The sequence below is a fragment of the Acinonyx jubatus genome, chromosome D2, assembly GCF_027475565.1.
Source record: "Acinonyx jubatus isolate Ajub_Pintada_27869175 chromosome D2, VMU_Ajub_asm_v1.0, whole genome shotgun sequence".
Lineage (NCBI taxonomy): Eukaryota > Metazoa > Chordata > Mammalia > Carnivora > Felidae > Acinonyx > Acinonyx jubatus.
The window spans coordinates 84,196,715-84,221,960 of NC_069393.1; the positions used below are offsets into that span (position 1 = coordinate 84,196,715).

At 44.7% G+C, this 25,246-nt stretch overlaps 1 protein-coding gene across 3 annotated transcripts in view; it reads right to left on the reverse strand.

The window, feature by feature from the left end:
• Positions 1–25,246, reverse strand: part of TCERG1L (transcription elongation regulator 1 like) — a 193,625-nt gene that overhangs the window by 156,762 nt on the left and 11,617 nt on the right. The window lies entirely within an intron of this gene.

Below are 25,246 nucleotides of genomic sequence, written 5' to 3' on the forward strand. Positions count from 1 at the left end.
TCTTAGCAATAAATGGCAAAGCAACTGCTGATGTTCTCAAAGAAGCAGAGGCTAAATGCAAGAGCGTTTTGTAGATGAAAGTGTGGGGACGTTTATATTATCGCGTGATTTTGTTGTCAGGAATAATACGTCGCTTCCTGATTTCAAGCTATACTATGAAGCTCTACTCACAAAAACAGTATGGTACCGGCATAAAAGCAGACAAATCGGCCAATGGAACAGAACCAAGAGCCCAGAAACAAACCCAAACATAAATGATCAACTAACATTTCACAAGGGAGCCAAGAACACTCAGTGGAGAAAAGATGGTCTCTTTAGTAAGCGGTGCTGGAATAACTGGAGAAATGAACCTGGACCCCTATCTTTAAAAAATTTTTTTGATGTTTATTTATTTTTGAGAGAGAAAGAGACAGTGAGTGGGGAAGGGACAGAGAGAGGGAGACACAGAATCCGAAGCAGGTTCCAGGCTCTGAGCTGTCAGCACAGAGCCCCACGCGGGGCTTGAACCCGCAAACTGCGAGATCATGACCTGAGCCGACATCAGACGCTCAACTGACTGAGCCACCCAGGCACCTCTAAATTGTTTTTAATGTCTATTTATTTTTGAGAGAGAAAGAGAGAGAGAGAGAGAGAGAGAGAGAGAGAGAGAGACAGAGTTCAATGGGGGGAGGGGCAGAGAGAGAGAGGGAGACACAGAATCTGAAGCAGCTCCAGGCTCCGAGCTGTCAGCACAGAGCCCGACGTGGGGCTTAAACCCACAAACCACGAGATCATGACCTGAACTTCACCAACTGAGCCACCCAGGCGCCCTGGAACTGGACCCATATCTTACACCACTCACAGAAATTAACTCCAAGTGGATTAAAGACAGAAACATAAGGCCTGAAACCATGAACCTAGAAGAAAGCAGATATGTTTTGGAAATCGTACCTAAAGGTCAATCAATGTGAACAAAACCAGCAAGCGGGACCATGTCAAACAGCAAGACAAATCATCAACAAGGTGAAAAGACAACCTGCAGAATGGGAAAAACAGTCATTTGCAAACCGTATATCTGATAAGGGGCTTATATCCAAAACATATATTAAAAGAAATATAGATCCTACCGCTCAACGCCAAATGAATAAAAATCCCAAATGATGCAATTTAAAAATGGCAAAGGATCCCGATGGAAATTTCTCCAAAGAAGATACATGAAAGGCCAACACGTATGTAGTGAGGTGCCCCACACCACTCATCACCAGGGAAATGCAAACCTGAACCACAATGAGGCATCGCCGGCGCCTGTTAGAACGGCCATCAACCCCAGATAAGATGGCAGGTGCCGGCGAGGATGTGGAGAAAAGGGAGCCCTCCTGCGCTGCTGGTGGGCATGTAAGCTGGTGCGGCCACCGAGGAAAACAGTGTGGAAGGCCCACCAAAAACTTAAACACAGAACTACCCTGAGATCCAGCAACCCCACTTCGGGGAATTATCCCCAAAGGTAGCGAAAACGCTAACTCATGGATCTACGTGCACTCAAACCCCGACTCACAACAGTCAAGACACGGAGGCCACCCAAGTGTCCGTCGATGGATGAATGGATGAAAAAAATCGTACATAATAGACTGTTAGTCATAAAAAAAGAGGAAATGTTATCATTTGTGACAACATGGATAGACTCTGAAGGCATTATTCTAAGTGAGATCGTTCAGAGAAAGACACGTGCCACACAATTTCACCTATATGTGGAATCTTAAAAACTACAAAAATAAAAACAAAAAACCAAACTCATAGAAAGAGATTAGTCCTGTGGCTAAAGAGGCAGGGGGTGGGGGAGGGGGAAGTGGAGGGAGGTGTCAAAATGTAAAAGTTCCAGTTATACTATAAACACGTGCTGGGGACCTCACGGACAGCGTGGCGACCGTGGCTGACACCGATGTACGATTTATAGGAATGTGGTTAAAAGAGTAAATCCTGAGTTCTCATCATACGGAAAAAAAAACGTTTTCTTTCTTTCTTTCTTTTCTTTGTGCTGTCTCTATATGAGCAGGTGGGTGTTAGCGGAGGCTATCGTGGTGACCATTTTACAACAGATGTAACGTGCTGTACGCCTTAAGCCTATGCAGTATGTCAATTACTTCTCAATAAAACTGAAAAAAATGAGTCAATCACAAAGGAACACTAGTAAGTTAACCTGAGCTGCCTCTTCAAAACACAAAAACAGCTTGGAAAGATATTTTTTAACCTGCTTTGAATTCACTTGGTTACATATGAAAACGCAGCCCTCTCCAGGTCACAAAATCGACTGATTAATATCAGTGAAGTCAGGACGTTAATAACCAACATCGGCAAAATGATGGTCATAATTGGTGGGTGGGATGGAAAGGAGGTCTGGTCTTCCCGCGGCAAGGGTTTGGCCAGGCTCCAGGCGGCGGAGTAACGTGCGAACTCACCGTGTGACACACGAACCAGGTGGCCGGTGTGACGGAGCGGAACGCACAGCCCGCCTCCAGCACGCCGGGAGCGCGCGTGAGCCCGGGCACGCATGCGCGTGTGTGGAGGCGCCCGCGCGGGCGGGCCGCGCATGCGCGTGTGTGAAGGAGCGTGTGCGCCTGCACGTGTGTGGAGGAGCCCGCGCGAGCGGGCCGCGCATGCGCCTGTGTGGAGAGGCGTGTGTGCGCCTGCGCGTGTGTGGAGACTTGCGTGCAGGAGCCCAGGCGGGCGGGTGCTGGAGAACGGTTACAGGTGAGCGCGCGGTAACAAAATCCCGCGAGCCCAGCTTCGGGAGGCAGTTGGCCGCTTTGTGTTTTTCCTCTCGGTTTCGTTTCCCGCACCCCTCAGCCGGGCATTTACCAAGCATCTCTACCTGCCAGACTGCGCCCAGCTTGCGGCTGGGAAGACCGGATGCAAACAGATAAGCGCCCGCAGGTGCCTCCTGCCCGTGGACACCGGCCGGCAGGTGCGCGGAGCCAGTGAGAGCCCCGGGACGCCGGCTGCTCCCCCGAGGAATGCCCCTTGAGCCACGTCTTGGAAGATGAGCAGGCACTGGATAAATTGTGTCGACTGATAATAACTATCATAACTTTCTTTCCCCAAAGGACTGCAGAGAATCCCTTAGTTGAGTAAATAAACAGTGAGATAAGAAGTCCAGCCAAAAGAAAACTGTTAAGCCAGCTAAAAGATAAGCCAGGAATGCTATCCCATAAGGATTACTTATAAAAAAAATCAACGTTTTAAGCAGAACCGTAATTAACCGCGAGCTCTGCTTGAGGACGGGCTGAGGCGAGTGCAGGCCCGCCGCTGGGGGAGCTCCGGGGGCCAGGCCCTCGGCCCCAGGCTGCTGTTTTCATCACTGTTCCCACTGTCTACCTCCTTCTCTGACTCCCAACTTGCAAAAGAGCTCTGTTTGCATGTTTTATTCCCAGTAGTCCCTCTAGTACCGCATGAAGGAGAAATTCTCCTGTCTTTGTGGCCAGAGACAGCGGGGTGGGCGAGGCTGAAGGAACTTCACAAGGGCACCTGAACCCCAGAGCGGGTGTGTCTGACCCGAATCCCCCTGCGGGGCTGGTGCCGGGGCCCCACCTGGCTGGCCATGGGCAGTCTGAGACACGTGGTGGACAGCAGCGGCTGGACGCCTTCCTCCTTTGCTGGCCGGAGCCCACCGGGGGCCACACGCACAGGGAGCCCTTGGTCATGGCTGATGCGCTGGCTTACTTAACCCCACACCGGCCTCAGGACCCTGGAGGGCAGGCGGGCTCTCGTCATCAGCTGTGCTCACAGGCAGACTGGCTGTGGACACCCTTCCAGAAGCTTCCTCCCAAACCGGAAGTCAGCCAGCAGCTGCATTTTGCTTTTCTCAGGACTGGACAAGGAAACGAGAAAGGTTGGTGGCCGTGGGAGCCGGGACATGGGAGTCTGATGTGGTCAAGGAGTCTAGAACCTCCCAGTGCAGGTACACGTTCTAGGTACGCACTCGGTTCAGATGGCACTGTCTGTCCTGGTCCCCGGGTCTTACCTCTGTTCCAGGCGTGCTCTTGGCCCACAGGGCCTCAGCTGCATCCTGCAGACCGAAGCAGGGGCAGGCGGTGCTGGAGGGGACGCACCCCTGCTCTGGGCCTCCAGCCACCCTGCAGAGGGACTCGTCACAGAGTCACCAAACACGAAGTTGGGGTTTGAACCGCCGGTGGGTTGCAGAGTAGATAAAGGCTAACCGGTTAGCTTCTGCATCTTCTCGGAACAGGAGGCAGGCAGCGCACACGTCGTGTGTCTGTGAGAGCGCCCACAGAGGTGAGGGCCCCTAGGCGTCCAGAACTCAGAGGGTGCAGAGTAAACAATGGGCGGCTGGCAAGTCCTCAGAGGAGGAAACCTTGCCTGACAAATGCCAGCTGCTGCCTTCTCTGTGCTGAGCCACACATTCCAAAAAATAAACAATCATTAGTTTATTATGTCTATTTAGCAAATGATTTCAGCTCCGGTGGAAATCCTTCAGGCGATATATCTACCAACTGGTAATTATTTCTGCAAAAACGACTGTTCGATGAGAGCGGTGACTTCAGGCTCCTGGTGCATGTGCATGGTGCTCACGGAGGCAAGTCCGGGGACTGTGGCGGGCAGAGGGGAAGGACGCAGGGCTCGGCCTCGAGGCTCCAGCTGCCATCGCCCTTCCTGGCCCCTGAGAGCCTGGACACTCAGCTCCCGGGAGTGAGGACATCCTCTTAGCAGGATGATGATGGGCTCTGTGCATCCACATGATAAGCCAGCTTTTCCTGAGGAGCTGAGTCAGAGCTGGGTGGCATTTTGTCTCCTTGTATCAACACTCGGGTGCTATGGTGAATGTGGACCTATAGAGACCCCATTGACATCTCCAGTCTCCCCCCAACCTTCTGCCTTGTTATCTTGGGTGAAGCTGGGCAGACTCAGGATCTCGGAGTCAAGCCCACAGCTGTGGGTGCAGAACTTGAAAATCCACGGTGGTGCTCTGAGCCCCACACCCCCTGATCGTATGATGAAAGTTGTCCATGGATCTTGGATCCTGGCACTGAAGGGGCCACCAGCCCAGATGAATTCAGCTCCTTCTCACAGCCACGGGGACCCTCTGGGTCTCCTCCCAAGGAGCTAAAGAGCAGAAGGTGTGGCTTTGACACGTGTGTCTCTACCAAGGACACCTGACGATGGTTGTTCAGAACGTTCACTGGATACCAGCGCATCCATATGAATGAGCACCCCATCCCCCAGTGGACAGAAGCCCGAATTCCTAATCACTGAGTTAACCCCCCGGGAGCAGGAGCATGGAATTAGGTCTCCTAGCCTGGGTGCTGCAGACGGTACAAGACAAGGACAGATGAGCTATTTAATGCTAACAGGGTGGCAAATTCACTTCGCTTTGTGCATCAATTTAGAAATACTAACTTGTTTTATTTTTATGATGTCATGTAACTTGGTACACAATAACGTGAAAATTCATTTTATTAAAACCAGAGATTAATTATACTACCCCAAAGAACAAATTGCCACTAATACTGGGTAATCTAAATGTCCTGATTGTGGCAATAAACTGAGTCAGGGAAGGAAAGGAGAAGAGAGATCAGGGTGGCAATTTGCTTAAGAAACAACGGACCGTCTAATGGTAGCTTCTACTGAACGCCGTGAGCCCAGGCCTCCGCTCTGGGCCAGCACCTCCCACGGCAGCCGCTCTCTGGAACCCCAGTGCCATCACAGGAAGGAGGTGATGATGGCAGGCCAAGCTGAACCCAAGGGCTGGCTCGGCAGAGCGCCTGGCCTGCTCTGGACTCAGTTGCCATCAGAACACCCAGGACCCAGGCACCCCTACCACACACACAAATTCCTTGGGGGTGGGGCCGTACCTGTAAGACATGCCCAGGTACTGTGCACGCAGTAGGTGCTTAATGGATGCATGCCAATCAGGCGGCTCCGAGACAGCATTTGTCTCCTGAAGGACTCACTCCATAAGTGGCTTAGCGGGTTTCACGGGTCCATACGGACTTGTGAGTCTACTGCTGAGAGAAGCCCGCGCTTGGGGGGCCAACGGTGCACGCTGTCCCTAAAGGCAGTGCGTTTTCCTGTGGAATGCAGTGGCTTTGGTGAAAGATTAACCTTTCGCCTAAAAATAAATGTATTTACATTCCCGACAGGAAGCCTGAGGTTTTGCTGACCTTGAAGCAGGACAAAATCTTATTTGTTTGCACGACAACAAAAGTTGTGTGAAGGGTTCTTTAATGCGTTAAGCAAAACTATGCTGTTTATCATCAGGCAGCTGTTTCAACCCACTTCACTATGCTCAGCGCACACATGATTTACACTCACCTCTTACCTGACTCATAATATCCCCTGGCAGTCATAAAGCACAGGAAATTATTCTCAGCCCATGTCTCTCTCTTCAGAGACACATTTAGACAGCGATGCCATCAACCAGCTGACGAGTTTTAGGAACCTTCCTGCTTTGCTGCGTCTATCTTCATTATGAAATTAAGATGATTGAACGCCTCATAATGGAGACACCAAATATGCCTTTCCCCTCACCACCTGCCACGGTGGTTTTGTCCCCTGAACTTCCCCAGGTAGATGCATGCGGCTGTTCACTTGCAAGACGGCTCAGGAAGGTAGGTGGGGCGTTCACGGATCACGCCAGGGTGACCGTGTCCACACTGACTACTCTCTTCCTCGCGACCCAAGCGCTGTCCCTAAACACAGCCTCTGGAGCAGGGTTCTGTACACATCCCCGATGACACACGGTACTTGAGAATGAACATTTTAAGACAGAAACTTTCAGAAAAACGTTCTCACCATATGCTGCCGCTGCTGAAAGATGCCGTACGGGATTCATGTTTCCGTTATGGCAAAATATGGTACAACCACGTCTGTCCTTGAAGAATTGATACCCCAAGTGAGACGAGAGTCTGAGTTTTCAGAATCCAGGTGCAGGTAGAAATAAGGGTAATCACAGTTCTGCTCACACCAAGACTGCAGGGAACAGGAGGATTCGCAGGGCCATTCTCAGAACTTCCGCTCCTGCAGCCCACACGCTGACCGCCAAGGACGAAAGGGACTTGAAATCAGCAGGCTCGTTACAGAGATTGTGAAAGATATGGAGGAGGTTTTAGTCCACTTTTGAACCCCGGCCCCTGAATCACGAGGACCCTCGGTGGCAGGTGTGTGCCCGCCCCAGAGCCCCAACAATAGCCCCTGTCACGGAGCCACTGCAGCTACAGGGATGGGCGGCAAGGACCTCCTGCAGGAGGTGAGGTGGTGGCTGGGCCAGGCGCCAGTGACACAAGGGCCGCTCTCTGCTTCTTGCCACAAAGGTCGGTGTTCCCTGTGGCCGTGTTCATGCACTGCCTTAGCGGACCATACGGAGCACCTCAGGGATGGCCTGCCTCATCCGGGGAGCAGTGGCTAACAGCCAAGGGCAGGGTTTATGGTGCAAAGTCAGGCGCTGGCTGGGCTGGGCAAGGATGTGAGGAAAGGACACAGAGGCCTGGGCACTCTTCCGTAAAAGGGCCGGGCAAGGAGGCTGGTCCCAGAGGTCACATCTCAGCAGATCTTAAGGAAGCAGCAGGCGGTGAGCTACAAGGATTTCTGGAGGAAAGGCGATCCAGGAGGAGGGAACAGCAGTTGCAAAGGCCATGAGGCAGGTGCTTGAAAAGTGGAGGAAGCCAAAGGGGCAGGGGCTTCCTGGGAGGTGGGGAGGAGTGACAGGGGGTGAGGGGGGACCACCATGCGCTTTGGGTTTCATTCCCCATGTGGATGAGGGCTTTGCTCACTTGCCAAGGCTCAGGCTGAAGAAAAAGCTAGAAAGCTTCACAGACGCTCCCAGAGAGAAGCCGAGAGAACCAGGCTGCTCAGGAGGCCACGTGCAGTGGCCACTGGCTGCACCCCGCCCCACAGGGCCCCAAGGGCTTCGACTGGGGACCCTGACCCCACAACTCCAAGCCTGCGGTCTTGGGAAGGACCTGAGCTCCCAGAGCCTGCATGGGTCACCTGTCTGTAACACACACCTCCGCGGGGTCACATCTGTGCAGTGCAGGCAGGGCGCCCCACCCCCACCCCCAAATTATCTCCACACCTGAGCCCCTGGGGTCTTTTCAACACTCACAGCTGACCACCCTCCTGCCTCCAGGCTGCCCCGAGAGAGGCCTTCAGGTCCCTGAAGGCTCAGGCTCTGTCCTGCCACAGGAGCTCTGCCTGGTCACCCCGATGGTTTCCCATGTCCCCCTTCATGATGACCCACCCCCTCTAGTCCCCATACATTTCCCACCCACCCCCCCCCCCCCCCACATACCAGACATTGTCAGCTGCGCACGCACTTATGAGTTCATCCCCTGAAAGCCTGTCTCTCTTGCAGCCTCAAAGCATAACAGCCAGGAGACCTTGGCCGGCTGGTTTAACAATGCCCTTCCAGAACCTGGTCTGGCCTCACGGCAGCACCAAGTGTCCCCAGACACTGTGGCGTCCACAGAGCCTGTGTGAGGAGCCGGTGACCAGTTCCCCTTATAAAGCAGTATGAACTGCACACAGTTCATGCTCAAGTAAAAACGGGTCATCGTCCTTGCAAGTTTCAGGTGTTGCAAACATGTGCTGCCTTCACAACGGGTCGGAGGGAGCGAGGGGGGACAAAAGGCAGAGGCAGTCAGGTAAGCAGGAACATGAGATGCTTGGTGTACTGTATTGTCATAACCACCATTCCTATGTGTAAATCCCAGGCATCGCGGTATGCCTTGACTTCTTATGACCAAAGCACTCCCAGGAGGGGCCAAAGAAACTCAGTACCATCATTGACAGGAGCAAAGCGCACAAGCCCTGGAAGAAATGACGTTTGGCGAGATAGATGTGTGCCACGCATGTGACAGCACCTGAAGCAGAGAAGACCATGGTCACATCAGTCTGGAGTCCATGAAAATTCCCAACAAAGGAGATGGAAAATCAAGATGGACCCAGAAGGAACACAGGCCACCCAGTGTCCTTCAACAGACCCACCTCAACGTACTGAGTCCTCAAAATGATCCAAAGGAATGGAAGGTGGATGAGTGAGTTCAGAGCTTTAGCAGGTCCCCAGTGGCCATAACACCCGAGGCAAACTTGTCTCAGCCCACATTCAACCTCCCCTTCTGCCTTCCAACGTAGTGGTGAAGCCACACCCTCAGGCGTGCACCCTAAGCCCACTGGAGATTCCCACCAGGAGTCCACTTGGGGGAAGCTTCTCCCCGTGTAGCGGGGCCCAGCAGAGCGAACCTGCATCCCTCAATATTAAGCTGCGCACGGCATCTGCACCTGCACAGGAAGACACCTCTGCACACACCCCCGTCTCCTCTGTGGCTGCAGTGCATGGAGTCAGCGGCACCTTCACCCAAGGGCCATGGAGAAGCCCTTGTGACAAGCTCAGGGTGGGCAGCGGTGGGCCTCGCCACCAGAGACTCTGCAGCCAGAGGCGGACCATGGCAGGCTGTCCTGGGCCCTGTCTTTTCCTTCCTCCGACATAACTGTGGAATCCAAGCCAACCCCGTGACCCCACCCTTCCTCTCCTCTCTAGACCTTTAGACTCAGTCACAACATTTCATTCATAAAACGTGTGGTCCTCGGCAGGAACCGTTTCCCTCTTCGTCAAGCCTGAATCAGTGTCTCTGTGCCTCTTTCTTGTGATCTCAACGGCAATCATCTACCGCCAACAGTCACTAACCTGCTTCCTTCCCTTGCAAACTGTAACACTCCATTCTCTGCATAGTCCAAACCACACTCGGTCTTCCTTTTAATGAATCAGCAGATGTTTTCTGAGTGTCCATTATGTACGAGGTCTCGCAAACACGCGCCTAAAGGACACCGTGCATCCCCCACCCCGCATAATGAAACGTTGAGGCAGACTTGTCTCTCTTTCCTGGAGAATGAATGCAAATAGGCTAATTAGATCCAAAGAGATTCCAGGTTCATTTCCAATTAAAAAAAATCCTCTGTGTTGAAGATAACACTACCTGAAGTGAATACTTATTTTCCTTAAAAGAGTGACTAATGTATTGTTTATATAAGAGGCATTCATATTGATGTAAGGAGGAACAAGGAAGTTACAGGTAAAACTCGGGACCACCAGGTCATTATCCCAAGAAGAAATACAAGGGTTGGTCATTGGGAAACACTCAGATATTTATTGTTTCCAAAGGCAGATCTGACTTGACATTCGTGAGGCTTAACCTCCAGAGCGTTCATGCACACGAACTCTCCCAAGCCTCTATCCTGAATTCCTATTAGTGATTTTGTCTTCTCTTCCTTAAAAAGGAAACAAAATTTGCATAAACGTCATGGTCGGAAACACCTGGTCCTCCACTTCTTACCACCTTCCTTCAGTATCTAAAAGTAAATATTGCCCAGTACCGCTGAAAACCCCTGTTTCTGCAAAGCTGCTTGGAAAGAACTGATCCCATCCCCCTCTCCTGGAACACACATAGGAGCCAGATACTGAGGTCTTAAGCTTTCAATTTTCTCAGAATTCTAACTGAAATCACATTTACATGAATTCAGCAAATTTAATTACGAAAACTATGACCATGACTGCAGGGCATCTTAGAAATAGGCATCGCTTTTTAGGAGATCTAGTGCCGTTTTCATGTCGTTTGTTTTCATTTATAGTGTTGGTAATACCTAGTAAGCAGAAGAGAACCGATTCCTCATTATAGAAACCAGTGAAAGTAGCCTTGGGTGTCGCACCAGAGAGACTGGGTGTGCCTATCTGAAAACTTTCCACCAAGAGTATTTTAATCTATTCATGAACGTGATACACTAAAATGTTAACAAAATAATAAGCTAGAATGTAAGACCTATGGAGGCAGACCTCTTAATCTTCTTTGTTTACATCTGTCCAGCATTAACAGATGCCCAGTCTTATCGACCATGATGAATGGGACATTTATGAAAACGAATAATGTATCAGACCATAAAGCAAATCTCAACAAATTTCAAAAGAACTGTTGTTAAATAAGCCACCCGTCTGACCACAACTTATTTAAATTATAAATGAATAACAAAAAGAAAATTGTAAATCTTACAAATTGTAAAATTAATTAAACAGATATATCCTAAAAATCCACGAGACATAAAATTGCAATAAAAATGTAAAATCTATAAAACTGAATGACAAATAGACATTTACAGATTTACGGAAAGCACTGAAAATGATATGTGGAGAGAAAGGGGTAGCTTTAAATCTTTTATTAGAAAAGAAGACATAATTATTGTGCAAATGTACAACTTAAGGAGTTAAGAAAAGAAAAATCTGAGTAAATCCAAAGAAAATGGAGGAAACTAGAACGAAGGGCAGAAATAAATAAGATTGAAAAATATCTATAGAAAATATCTTTAAAGCGCAAATGTTATTTCTTTGAAGCTCTAACAAAATGGACAAATCTCTAGTGAAGTTGAGCAAGTAAACTTTTTTTAAGTAAAGAGGTTTGTATGAGCGCCTGCGTGTCTCAGTCCATTAAACATCCGACTCTTGATTTCGGCTCAGGTCATAGTCTCACGGTTTGTGAATCTGAGCCCTGCATTGGGCTCCGTGGTGACAATAAGGAGCCTGCTTGGGATTCTCTGTCTCCCTCTGTCTCTGCCCCTCCCTCCCTCTCTCTCTCAAAAATAAATAAATAAACATTTAAAAAATTATATAAAGAGGTTTGTAAATAAGCAATATTATATGTTTACAAGGAGATAACTATTAATATAGTATATTAAAACAAAAAGTAAATATCATAAATAACCGTATACCAAAACAGTTTGAAAATTTAAGTTCAAGTATGAATTCTAGAAAATATATATATAACTTGCCAACCCTGGCAAGAATAAAAAGTAGAAAGCATGAAGAGTCTTAAGACAATTAAATACATTAAATCAGGAGTTTAAAATCTTTCCACAAAGGAAAAACCAGGACTTTATATTTTGACAGAAAAGTCCTACAAGTTGTTGTGTTTTTTTTTTTTGAAGCATCCCTTTCTAGTGTGAAACACTTCCAGAGAATTAAAAAAGAGGGTCCTCTTCTCAATGTATGCTATGCAAGCGATACAACTTCCACACTAAAACCAGGTGAGTAAGAAAAAAACGAAGGTGCAGGAGCACAGATCAACCACCCTAAACAAAAGAATAACAATAACGCAGCGCTCTACGTAAAAATGGCAACTTGTAAAAAGGAACTTGGATTTACCCAAGAATGCAAGTGATTTAACATTAGAAATCTTTTTTTAAACTTGATTGATTGACTGATTGATTGAGAAAGAGTGCAGCAGGGGAAGGGTAGAGAGAGGGGGCAAGAGAGAATCCCAAGCAGGCTCCACACAGAGCCGGACGTCAGGATCGATGCCACAAACTGTGAGATCATGACCTGAGCCAAAATCGAGAATCAGACGCTTAACCAACTGAGCCACCCAGGCGCCCCAACATTATAAATCTTTTTAATAGCATGTACTACAATAACAAATTAAAAGAAGAAAAATGTGCTTATGTTAATAGAAAGAGAAAAAAATTGACAAAAATTTACTTCTAAATCATGATAACAAGCAGTTACCACCAGCAAATGAGGAACAGAAGGAACTTTCCTAAGCTCAATAAAGGGTAATTAATAAAATCTACAACATGCATCATTGTTAATGGGAAGGATTAAAAGCATCCCTTCAAAATGGGAACTGCACAGAGCACCTACAATCACGACTAGATTAGTTATTGCACTGACAGTCCTGGACAGCAAAGGTAAAAATAAAAATTCTGAAAGTAGAATTAAAAAGCATGAGAATGGAAAGGAAGAAACAAATCCTTTTCTTAATCATCTTGCAGAGCAAGATGTGGTTCTTGCAAACCAGTCTCGTGTCCTATAAAGCAAGGCAAAGACTGTGACAATTTGGCTGGAGAAGTCTTTAAGAAGACTGGGGAATTAGGGAAAGTTTATGCTAAATGCCTACAAAATACATATGCACAGTGAAAATGTGAAAATAGTTTCTTCTGGTGCATTTATGGCAAGTAAACTCTGCTTCATCAGCTGGATTTTGAAAAAAAAATTAAAGGTAACATTTACTAATTTACTAAATTATTCCATCACGGAGAAATACGTATTAAAATATTAAGTCAGAGTCGAATGCAAAACTGTGGTTATAATATCGCATCACATCTGGCAATGCAGCCACACAGCAGCAGCATTGCTCAGAAACATTCCCTGGAGCCTTGGGTGACTTTTTTTCCTTCCTTCTACATTTTGGTAGTTTCTACATTTTTCCATACCTAACAAATGTGGATAATTGTTAAGTGGGCAAAAATGAAATATGTTAAAATGAAAGGCAATCCATTTGTGCATATAAACACCACACACGCTTATTACCTTCTAAATATTCTAGATGTGGGATAAAATTGGTGCCTTAACTGTTTTTAGAAGATCATAGACATGGAAAGGTCACATTTAAATTCAAGTTGTTTGCAGAATGGGCATTGAGTAAATTTCCTTGAAATGCTGTCTCAACACCTTATTGAGCAGGCATTCTATAAAATATCCTGACAAATAGATCTCTAAGGTCTCCACAGATACACTTGGTTATTATCTTCCTGTGCTGCCCTGTCCCACACAGGGACATTAGCCACATGAGGCAATCAAGCATCGGCTGGTCTGCACTGAGGTATGCTGTGCGTGTAAAACACACTCGACTTCAAAGACAATATAAAATAAAAAAAGGAGGTAAATACATCATTAATATTTTTGTACTGATGACATGTTGAAATGACAATGTTCTGGATATGTTGAGCTAAATAAAATTAATTGCTAAAATTAATTTCACCTCTTTCATTATGCTTTTTAAAATATGACTACCAGAAAACTAAAAATTCTATATAAGGTTCACGTTACATTTCCCAAGGGGAATAGTGCTTTTTTTAATTTATTTTTTATTTTTAAAAAAAATTTAATGTTTATTCGTTTTTGAGAGAGAGAGAGAGAGTGCACACGGGGGAGGGGCAGAATCTGAAGCAGCTCCAGGCTCTGAGCTGTCAGCACAGAGCTCGACGCGGGACTCAAACCCACGAACCGAGAGATCATGACCTGAGCTGAAGCAGGACGCTTAACTGACTGAGCCACCTAGGCGCCCAGGGAATAGTGCTTTAGAATAGGTACCAGCCTATTGAAACTTCCCCTGAGAAGAAAGTAGGGAATAAGCATGTCTAAATTAGATCTTGAAGTCCACAGTTATCATGGAATTCTGACACTCCCCTAGTTATTTTCGGAATGGGGGTCAGCACTAATACAATGACTCAGGATCAAATCTGTAACTTACAATTCTCATCTTTAGACAAACTGTTCCATTACTTTGGGGAATGTCACCCATAAATTCAAAGAGTAAATGATCCCAGGATGCAAACCCCTAGTTCTATAGAAGGAGACGAGTTATGTTGGTTAATTATTTCATTATCTAGGCAACCTCTCAATTGTTGCTGATGTCTGAATACTTCACCACTGGTTCTAGGGACACAACAGTGTTCATACAGATGCAGCCTTGAAGTACAGTCTAGACACAGAGAAAATATAAAGTGATGACTCAGTCTCCAAGAAGGCACTGTCCCCACCCCGCCTGGAGAAGAATGCCTCCCCCAAGCAGCTGAGAGAGCGCCAGCATCCAGGATGGTGGGGACATGACCACTTACATCGATTACTAATGTCACAGTAACAATGTATCTAAGTCTTGAAAGAAGCCCACTTTAGCGATGAGGAACACTGAGGACCACGCAGCTAACAGGTGGCAGGTCACACTCTGAACTCAGGCCATCTGCTATCTGTGATGCCTCGTCTCTAACGCAAACTTTCAAGCCACTTATTAGAAGATGTCTTTCAAATGTAAATATTTTTCTGACTTTCTGCCTTTGGCACAATTCACAGGGATTCCTGGCTCTCCCCGCCACCCCCCACTCCCCCCGCACACAGTTTTCTCCGGAACTGGAGGGAAGCATGAACCTACTCGCTGGGTGCGGGGCAGACTCTAAACTGGCCACCGCAAGCCCAGAGTCCCTTGAGGACTTCCTGTTTTCTGGAGGGTCAAACACATCTGCATCGCCTACTAAAATGCCCGCTTCTCAGTCACAGAAAGGTGGCGTGTCTCCCCCACCCTCCAAGTAAAGTTGGGGGTCCTGGAAGATCTACGTGCCTTTCCTCTCGCCACAGAAATCGCCGGGCCCTGTTGGCACAGGGGCTGCGACGTCACGGCTGTGCTTCCCACTGAGCTGGGCTGAGTCCTGGCCGGCAGTGATTAGCTCTGTGCACATCCTACTCTACCCCCTCGCCCGACCCTGGCACCTGGACATCCAGTGCCAGGGCACGGATCAAGCCGCCCAGAGCAGGTTACATCACGGGGACGCCACCTCCAGGGAGTGCCTGTGCTGGCCCCCGGGATCCACAGGGCTGTGTATCCAAGGAGGAAATGAAAGCCATCTCCTTGGGTTCTCCACCTGTCCAAGGCTGCGTGGCAAGACAGAGCCCTGCTCCTTCCCCGGTAGGGCAGGGGCTGAAAGAAAATGGGGCACGGCCATAGCCAGGCCCTTTCTCGGTGGCGCAGATGGGCACAGCTTCACTGTCTTCCTTCTGCGGGGCTCTGCTGAGAGGCCCTAGAAGCAACTCGTATTCTCACGTTCAATGCCATGAAGGAGAAAGAAGCATTCTCGTGTATTTTGTGGCACTTTTCTGATTATAAAGTAATAGCTGCTCATTAAAAATGGAAAATAAAAGATACTCTATAGTTGGACGTCAAAGGTTCCCCCCCCCCCATTCCAGCATCCAGAAATAAGTACTACCATTTTGGAGTGTTTCCTCATCATTTACCAGTGTGTGTGCCAGTGAGTGTGCGTGTGTGAACGGTGCTCTCAAACTGAACTATCCTGCCCATACACTTCAGAACGTGCTTTTAAACCTTTTAAACTAATTTTTTTAGTTTCTGAACTAAGCTTTTAAAGTAAACTAAACTAAAAAGCTTTTAAACTAAGCTTCTTAGATTAAAACAAACAAGAACATTCCCTTTTGTCTAAATAATCTTCCAAACAGGATTTTATTCAAGGTTAAAGACCATTTACTTTTTAATACTGATGTATCCTAACTCACTGGACCAAATGTCTAGTCATAGACATTTGAGATTTGATTTTTCTTCTTAGTGGTATAAATAATGATGCGCTGAATCGCTTTACATATATATTTGCTCTTTCTTGAAGAAGTAGAATCACTGGGTGAAATTATATTAACTTTTTTAAAAGATCTGAAAGTCAGACTGCATGACCCATTACATTCTAGATTTCGTAGCATTAAGAATAAGTGTACATCCCATTGCACTATTGCAAACACGGAACAGAGCCAAGGGTTTTGAAAGTCTGTGCTAATTTAACAGGAATATTATATTTGGTGGTTTAAAATTGCATTCCTTGAATTACTTATGAGTCATCCACATACCGCATAACGATCATTTATAATTATTCTCTAAGTCAGCTGCTTATGTCTGTTCATTTTTTATTATGTACTAGAATGCCGTTCTATGTAACAATTCTTTTAACACTCATTGCATTGATCTGTATGGAGGTTAGTACCACATTTTTAAAAACTGATGCAACTTGAGAATAAGAAGTGAAATCCACCTTACAGATTCTTAAAAATACATATTTGTCCATCTCCTGTGCATATTCCATGATCAACCCTTATAAAATGATTTTCTCACATTCCAAAAAAGTAGTTTCGTTAGCATTGTGTCACATCCACAAGCTAATGTGAGAAGAATTGGTAACTTGGCCACGTTCCATTTTCCCATCCAAACACATAAGGAGTCTCTCCAGCGAAAAAATACCATTTTCAGTTTTCTTTGTTTAGAGTCACACACAGGTGAAGATTCTGAGTCATCTGCCCATGCCGATGGCTCTCGATGGCTGTGTGCAGGTACTTGATGTATTGTCCACGTGCACTTGCCCACAGCAGCCTCTAAAACAACTATTAATATGTAGGAAAAATATTGTCTTTTGTATGTTTGCATTTTATCCATCTCTCTTGCTGAACTGCCTTTCTAGTTCTCAGTTTTTAAGCTGAATGTCGTGAGTTTTCAAAATATTAAAGCGTAAAAACTTCGAGCGGTATTTCGTATTTGTGTTTCATTTCTTATTGCATTGGCTGGGACTTCCAGCAAATAGTCAAAAGATAAACAGGGATCGATTACCATGGGAATAACGGTGATGTTTGCCGTGCGATATGGCAGTTTTTAGATAAACATCACATATCGTGTTGAGAAATTACACTTCAGTGTTTAGTGTTCTCACTTTTTAAATGGTTGTTGAGTTCTATCAAACAATACATCTTCCTGAAATGCAGTTAAAGAATATTTTTTTCTCATTAAACCTACAGACATGACGTTGTTGCCAACGCCCTTATTACTATCCAATTTCCACAACCATGAAATGTGTTCCACTGAATCCTGGCAGATGTTATCGTTACTATATTGTTACATTTTCAATAATGCTTTTAGGATTTTACAGCCACCTTTCCAACTGAGATCTGTCCAAATCATTTATTCCCTTCTTTTTTTTTTTTTTTTCCTATTTTTGAAAAACATTGGTGAAATGGGTGGCCGACTTCATAATCTGTCAGCATCATACCATTTTCTACATTCTGAAACAAACTCTGTATGAGGAGAAGACCCTGGCTGGAGTCCGGGAGACTTTACAGGTCACACCTGGGGGTGCCAGGCTGCAGAAGAGAGACAGGTGCAGGGAGCCGTGAGGGCAAGTGTTTGAGCACCTGTCCTGGGGGCTGTGACCCAGGCTACCCCACCCTGGCCCGAGTTGAATAGCTCATTGCGTCCCAGAAAACAGTTCATCTAATTATTTAAAAAACAACTGGTATTGAGCAGAAATGTTTCCACCTAATCTGTTTTTTTTTTCTCACCATGGGTGGGGCGTGCTTTTTAAAATCAATTTATTTGTTTTTAAAACTACAAACGTATGCCTTTATTTTTATCATTTGCTTCCTCACATTTTCCCTATTTCTGTCTCCCTTCCTGCTGCCTTGACCGAAGGCAAATTGATGCTGGGCTCTCCGAGCGGCACGGCCGTCACACCTACCATTTCTCATGCGCACACATCGTGTGTGGTCACTGCATAAAGCGTTTACTTTTGTAGCACTGATTCCTGCTTTATTCATTTATTCTTGGGTAGTGTTTTCACTTCCCGGATGCTGGGGTCTCCTTACAGTTCACCTTCGATTTTCAAGTTCGATGAGAGTGACAGGCGGGTGATCTGCGCAATCCCTCTTGTAACTCCTTCAGGTGTGCTTCCGGGTGTCATTTTCTTGCTCATTTTCCCTTAATTTTTACTTTCAACAGTGATACAATAGAGAACAGTGTGACGAACCCCAGGGCCCCAGGGCCCCACAAGTGTCAGCTCACGGCAGGCTTTAGACCTGTCCACGCTCACACCCCAGCCACCCCAGCCCCACACCCGGATTCTGATCCGGTAAACCCGTGACTGGCTTCAGCTCCGCCCACATGGTGTAACAGGTGTCTCTCAATTAGAAGGTTCTTTTCAAAAGCATAAGCATGGGACTCTTATCACACCTACAAATTACCAAATTAACAATAATCCCCTAGGGGCGCCTGGGTGGCTCAGTCGTTAAGCGTCCCCGACTTTGGCTCCGGTCATGATCTCGCCGTTGGTGAGTTCGAGCCCTGAGTCGGGCTCTGGGCTGACAGCTCGGAGCCTGGAGCCTGCTTCGGATTCTGTGTCTCCCTCTCTCTCTCTCTCTCTGCCCCTCCCCTGCTCACACTCTGTCTCTCTCTCTCAAAAATAAAAATAAATAAAAATAAAAACATTAACGATAATTCCTTAGAATTATTAAACACTTATTGTTCAGATTTCTCCAGTTGTCTTACAATTTTTTTGTTTGGTTTATTCCAACCAAGGTCAGACAAAGTTTACATATTTTACTGGGTACGTCTCTTATGACTCTGTTTAAAAGAAAAAAAAAAGTTGGGCGCCTTCAGACATAATTTACGTATAGCAGCATTCGCTCTTTCTAGGAGTAGAGCTCTCTGAATGTCCACAACTGCAGTCATGCAGCCACCCTCACAGTCTGATACCTGTCCACACCCCACAACATGCCCTCTGCCCCTTTATGGTCAATACCTTCCTGCCACCCCAATCAGTCCCTGGGAACCACTGATCTGGTCTTGGTCTTACAGCTCCATGGCATGTCACAAAAACGTAATCGTATGCAACACACATTTGATTCTGGACTCTCACTTAGCATAATGTCTTTGGGATTCAGTGACATCGCTGCGCGTACCAGGGGTCCCTTCCTCGCTGTTCCCATCAGGGCCCCTTGTTTGGACGCGCCCAAGTTCGTCAGTCCATGCAACAGTCAACGGGTATTTGGATTGCCCCCAAGTTTGTCGCTCACCAAGAAAGCCAGTACAAACACTCGTGTCTAGGTTTTTGTGTGGACACGCCTGTTTTTCTTGGGTGAACACCTAGCACTGACATCACAGGGTATATGAGACCCTGCCAAACTGATTTCCCAGGTGACCCTCCCGTGTCGAACTCCCACCAGCAAGTTGGGAAAGTTTCAGCTGGTCCCCACCTTCACAGGTGCGAGGGGCTGCCTGTGTATCGTCTAAATCACAGCCGTCCTGATACAAAGGGGCGCCTCGTTATGGTTTTTCATTGGTATTTCCCTAATGATAGAAGACGTTGAACATACTTTCATGTGCACAACTGCCATCCATGTATCTTTGTTGGTGATGTGGCTCGTCACATATTTTGCCTATTTTTGTTGGGTTGTTTGCTTTCTTATTATTAACTTACAAGAGTTCTTTGTGTATTCTGGATATCAATTCTTTATCAGATAATATGTTTTGCAAATATCTTCTCCCAGTCTGTGGCTTTTCTTTTCATTCCATTAAAAGTCCTTTCAAAGCACAACATTTGATGTCGATGAAGAACAATTTATTGATACATTTTCTTGTATGGTTTGGGCTTCTGGTGTTCTATCTAAGCCATCTTTGCCTAAGTCAAGGTTAAAACTTTTACTTTTATGTTTCCTTTCAGAAGTTCTAGGGGTTTGGCTTTTATAACGAAGTCCGTAATCTATTTTGAGTTAATTTTTGTATATGATACAAAGTACTGGTTAGGGTTTGTTTGTTTATTGCAAAGATGAATGTTCAATTGTTCCTAAACTGTTCATTGCAAAAGGCAAGTTTTCTGTACTGAATGCCTTTGCACCTTTGTCAAAAATAAATTAACCCTACCCGTGTGTGCCTGTTTCTGGAAGGTCTCTTGCTACGTTCTATCGATCTCTGTTCCTATGCTTCTTCTTCATTCCTGCAGCTTTATCCTGAACGTTCAAATCAGTTATGTGTGATTCCTCCCGTTTTTTCAGCTTTCCAGATGGACTCAGCTTGTCAATTTCAAGGACCTGGCGTTTTGTCAGCATTACGTGGAGTTTATAGATCAATTTGGAGACCACTGATATCTTACCATTAAGTCTTCCACCCCAGTAATGCAAAACATCTCTCCACTTATTAATGTCTTTGATTTCCCCCATCAATGTTCTGTAGTTTTCAGGGCATATATTTTAGCAGGTTAACCTGTTTTTGGTGTTTTAACGCTACTGCTATTTTATTTTAATTTCCAGTTGTTCATCAATAGTAATACAGGAACACAAGTGGATTTTCACACTAACCTCGTGTCCTGCAACTTGCTAACTTGACTTATGAGAACTAGTGGCATTTGGTAAACTCTTTGAGATGGTCTATATGCAATCATTTTGTCTATATATTTTTGCATTTTGACTGTATGCTTTTCTTTTCTTTTTTTGTATTATTGCATTGATTAGGACTTCTAGTAAAATTTCGCATGGGAGTACGGAGAGCGTAAATCCTTGCCTTGAGAAAAAGCATCAGGAATTCACTAATATAATATTATATTGTAAATATAATATTAGCTGTGACTCTTTAAAAGATGTCCTTTCTTCGTCTGAGGAAGCTCCCTGTAATTCCTAGTTGACTTCAAGATTTGTTTGTTGTTTTTATTTTTCTTAATCTGAAGAGATGCTGAATTTGACAAATGTATTTTCTGCATCCGTTGAAATGGTCATATTGCTTTTTTTTCTCTATCCTTTTGGTAAAGTAAATAACATTGATTTGCTAATGTTGAACCGGCATTGATTTCCTAGAAGAAGCCCTGCTTGGTCATAATGTATTAGCAGTTTTACATATTAGCTAATATCATGTTGAGGATATTTGTATCTCTGTTTATGAAGTATATTGGTGTGTAACTGTCTCTCTTTGCACTATTCGAATTCTCTATGAGAGGAACGCTGACCTCAAAAAGAAACATATGCATACGTACATTTAATTAGTTAGCTAATTAATTAATTAAAATTGAGAAATGTTATTCCCGCTTTTATCTCCAAACAAGTTTACTTAAATTTAGTATCATTTTCTTCAAATATTGGGTAGAACTATACTGAAGCTGTCTGGGTCTGGAGTGTTCGCTGTTGGAAGGATTGACTTTACGAATTCAATATTGTTAATAACAGTGCCATTCATGTTTTTCATTTCTCGAGTGAGCACGGGTAGCTTGTGACTCACAACAAATTTGTCTCCTTGATGTAAACTGTTGAGCTTATCATCATGAAGTAGTTTATAATACTTTTCTGTTTCATTTTTATGTTAAGACCCATAGTGATGTCCCTCTTCTGATTCCTGACGTCAACAATCTGTGTTGTCTCTCTTTTTTTAATTATTCTCTATAGCCAGGGGGTTTTCAGTTGTATTGACCATTCTATAAACAAACACATAAATAAAGCCATTGGTTTCATTGATTTTCTTTATATTCTTCTGTTTCTAGTTTCTTTGATTTCTGCTCTTGTCAATAGTATTTCCTTCTTTCTGCTTGTTTCTGGCTAATTAGCTCTCTCTCTTTTCTGGTTTCTTAAGGTGGAAGCTTTGATCATTGATTTCAGAACTTTCTTCTGGTTTTCTTTGTTTCTCTGTTTTTGGTAAGAACATTTAAGATCTAGCCTCCCAGCAACTTCAAAGTGTATAAACACAGTGTTGTTGAGTATCAACGCCAAGCTGCGCCTCGGATCCCCTGAATGTATTTGTCTTCTAACTGCAGGTTCGTGCATTTTGACCAACATCTGCCCTGGCGATCCCCCGTCTCCTCTCTGTTTCCGTGAGTTTGGCTTTTTTAGATTGTGCTGGGAAGTGAAATCACGCAGTATTTGTCTTTCTCTGCCTAACTTACCTAGCACGACAGCCTCAAGGTCCATCTGTGGTGTCACAAACAGCAGAACCTCTTTCTTCCTCGTGGCTGAGTAACATTCCATTAAGTATATGTACCGCATCTTTTTTATCCTTTATCAATTAATCCACAGACAGACACTGAGATCGCTTCCATACCTTGGCTGCTGTGAATAATTCTGCAATAAACATGGGAGTGCAGGTGTCTCCTCCAGATCCTGATTTCAATTCATTGAATATATACCCAGAAGTGGGATTGCTGGATCAATTCTATTTTTAATTTGGGGAGGGGGGGTACCTCCATATTGTTTTCCACAGTGGCTGCACCAATTTACATCCACAGCAACAGTGCAAAAGTGTTTCCTTTTCCCATACCGCCACCAATACTTATCTCTTGTCTTTCCGACAGCGGCCATTCTGAGAGGTGTGAGGTGGTGTCTCACTGTGGTTTTGATTTGCATTTCCCTGATGATGACGGATGTTGAGCATCTTCTCATGTACCTGTTGGCCATCTGGGCGTCTTCTTTGGAGAAGCGTCTATTTAGTTCTTCTGCCCATTTTTTAACTGGATCGTGTGCTCTGTTGTTACTGAGTTGTAGGAGTCCTTTATATATTTTGAACATTAGCCCTTGACAGATGCATGGTTTGCAAATACTTCCCCCCATTCCATAACTTGTTCTTTCATCTTCTCGATTGTTTCTTTGGCTGTGCAGAAGCTTTTAAGTTTGATGTCGTCCCACCTTTGCATTTTTGCTTTTGTTGTTTGTACTTTTGGCATCATATCCAAAACCTCGTTGCCAAGAGCAACATCAGGGAGTTTTTTCTTTGTTTTCTCCTAGGAGTCTTACAGTTTCAGGTCTTATGTTTAAGTCTTTAATTTTTGTGAGTGTGTAGGATAAGGGTCTAAATTTGCCTTTTTAATTGAAGTATAGCTGACCTACCACATTGTAATAGTTTCAGGTGAAGGACATAGTAATTCAACATTTATATATTATGAAATTTCGTTTTTCTGCTTGTGGTCACCCAATTCCCCAGCACCATTTACAGAAGAGACTATCCTTTCCTCATTGAATATTCTTGGCTCCCTTGTCAAATAGTAGTTTCATACATATGTAGGGGTTCACTTCTGGGCTCTTTAGTCTGTTCCATTGGTCTATGTGTCTATTTTTATGCCAATGCCATGCTGTTTTGGTCGCTGTGGCTTTGCATTATAGTTTGACATCAGGGCATGTGATGCCTCTGGCTTTATTCTTTTTTCTCAGGATTGCTTCGGCTGTTCAGGGTCTTTTGTGGTTCCATAAATATTTTAGGATTTTTTTCCATTTCTGTGAAAAATGCCATTGGAATTCTAATAGGAATTGCATTGAATCTATATATGTGGCTTTGGGTAATATGGACATTTTAACAATATGAATTATTCTGATCCATGAACACAGACAATGTTTGTTTGTTTTTTTCCTTTGTGTGTGTGTGTGTCTTCTGCAATTTGTTTTGTCAAAGTCCTGTGGTTTCCATAGCACAGATCTTTCACTTCTTTGGTTAAATTTATTTCTAACTATTTATGGGTTTTAATGCTATTGTGAATAGGATTGTTTTATTTCTTTTTCAGATATTTTAGTGAAATAGAAAATAGAAGTAGTGAAATAGAAAGGCAACTGCTTTCTGTATGTTGATTTTGTGTCTTGCAACTCTACTGAATTTGATTAGTTCCAACAGAGTTTTGGCTTACCCTTTGGGATTTTCTCCATATAAGATTATATCATCTGCATATAAAGATAATTTTACACCTTTCTTTCTGTTTTGGATGCTATTTATTTCTTTCTTGGCCTGATTGCTCTAGCTAGGACTTCCAGTACGACGTTGAATAAGAGTGGTGACAATGGACATCTTTGTCCTGTTTCTGATCTTAAAGAAAAAACTTTCAACCTTTCACTGTTGAGTACAATGACACCCGAGGGCTGGTCACATAGGCCTTTATTATGTTGAGGTATGTTCCTTCTGTACTCAGTTTGTTGAGGGTTTTTTTTTTTTATCATGAAAGGATATTGTATTTTATCAAATGCTTTTTCTGCATCTATTAGGAGGAGTATATGATTTTCATCTGTCAGTCTTTTAATGTGATGCACATTTATTGATTTGCAGGTGTTGAACCATCCCCACATCCCGGGATGGATCCCACCTGATCATGGCGTATGCTCCTTTTAATGTGTTGAATTCAATTTGCTAATATGTTCTTGAGAATTTCTTTTTTTAATATAGGCATTTTAATGCAATAAATTTCTGTCCATACTCTGCTTTAGCTATGTCCCACAAGAATTTTTAAAATTGACTTTCATTTACATCCAATTCTAAATATTTTTAAATTTCCTCCATCACTTCCTCTTTCAGCTATACAGCACCTGACAGTTTTTCGTTTAATTTCCAGATACCTGGAAATTTTCTGGACTTTTTTTTTTCCCTGCTACTGATTTCTAAATTAATCATATTGTGGCAAGAGAACAGATGATATACATCTTTAACTATTTAAGATTTGTTGACTTGCTTTCTGGTCAGGAATATGATTTATATTGGTGAATCACACAAAAACTATGCACGCTGATCTTGTTAAGCAGAGTGTTCCATAAACGTCGATTTGATCAAACTGGCGGACAGTCCTGTGTAAGGTCTCTACGTCTGTACTGATATTTCGCCTTCTCACTCTGTGAACTCCTGAGAGACAAGTGCCGCAGTCTCCAGCTACTATTGGTCTACTTCTTTGTTCAGTCCATCCTTGTTTCATGCATGCTGATGTTCTCTCACTGCATGCAGGCACGTTTAATATTTGTTTATTTTTCGGAGAGAGACAGAATGGGAGCAAGGAAGGGGCAGAGAGAGGGCGAGACACAGAATTTGAAGCAGGCTCCGGGCTGTCAACACAGAGCCTAACATGGGGCTTGAACCCATAAACCATGAGATCATGGCCTGAGCCAAAGTCGGAT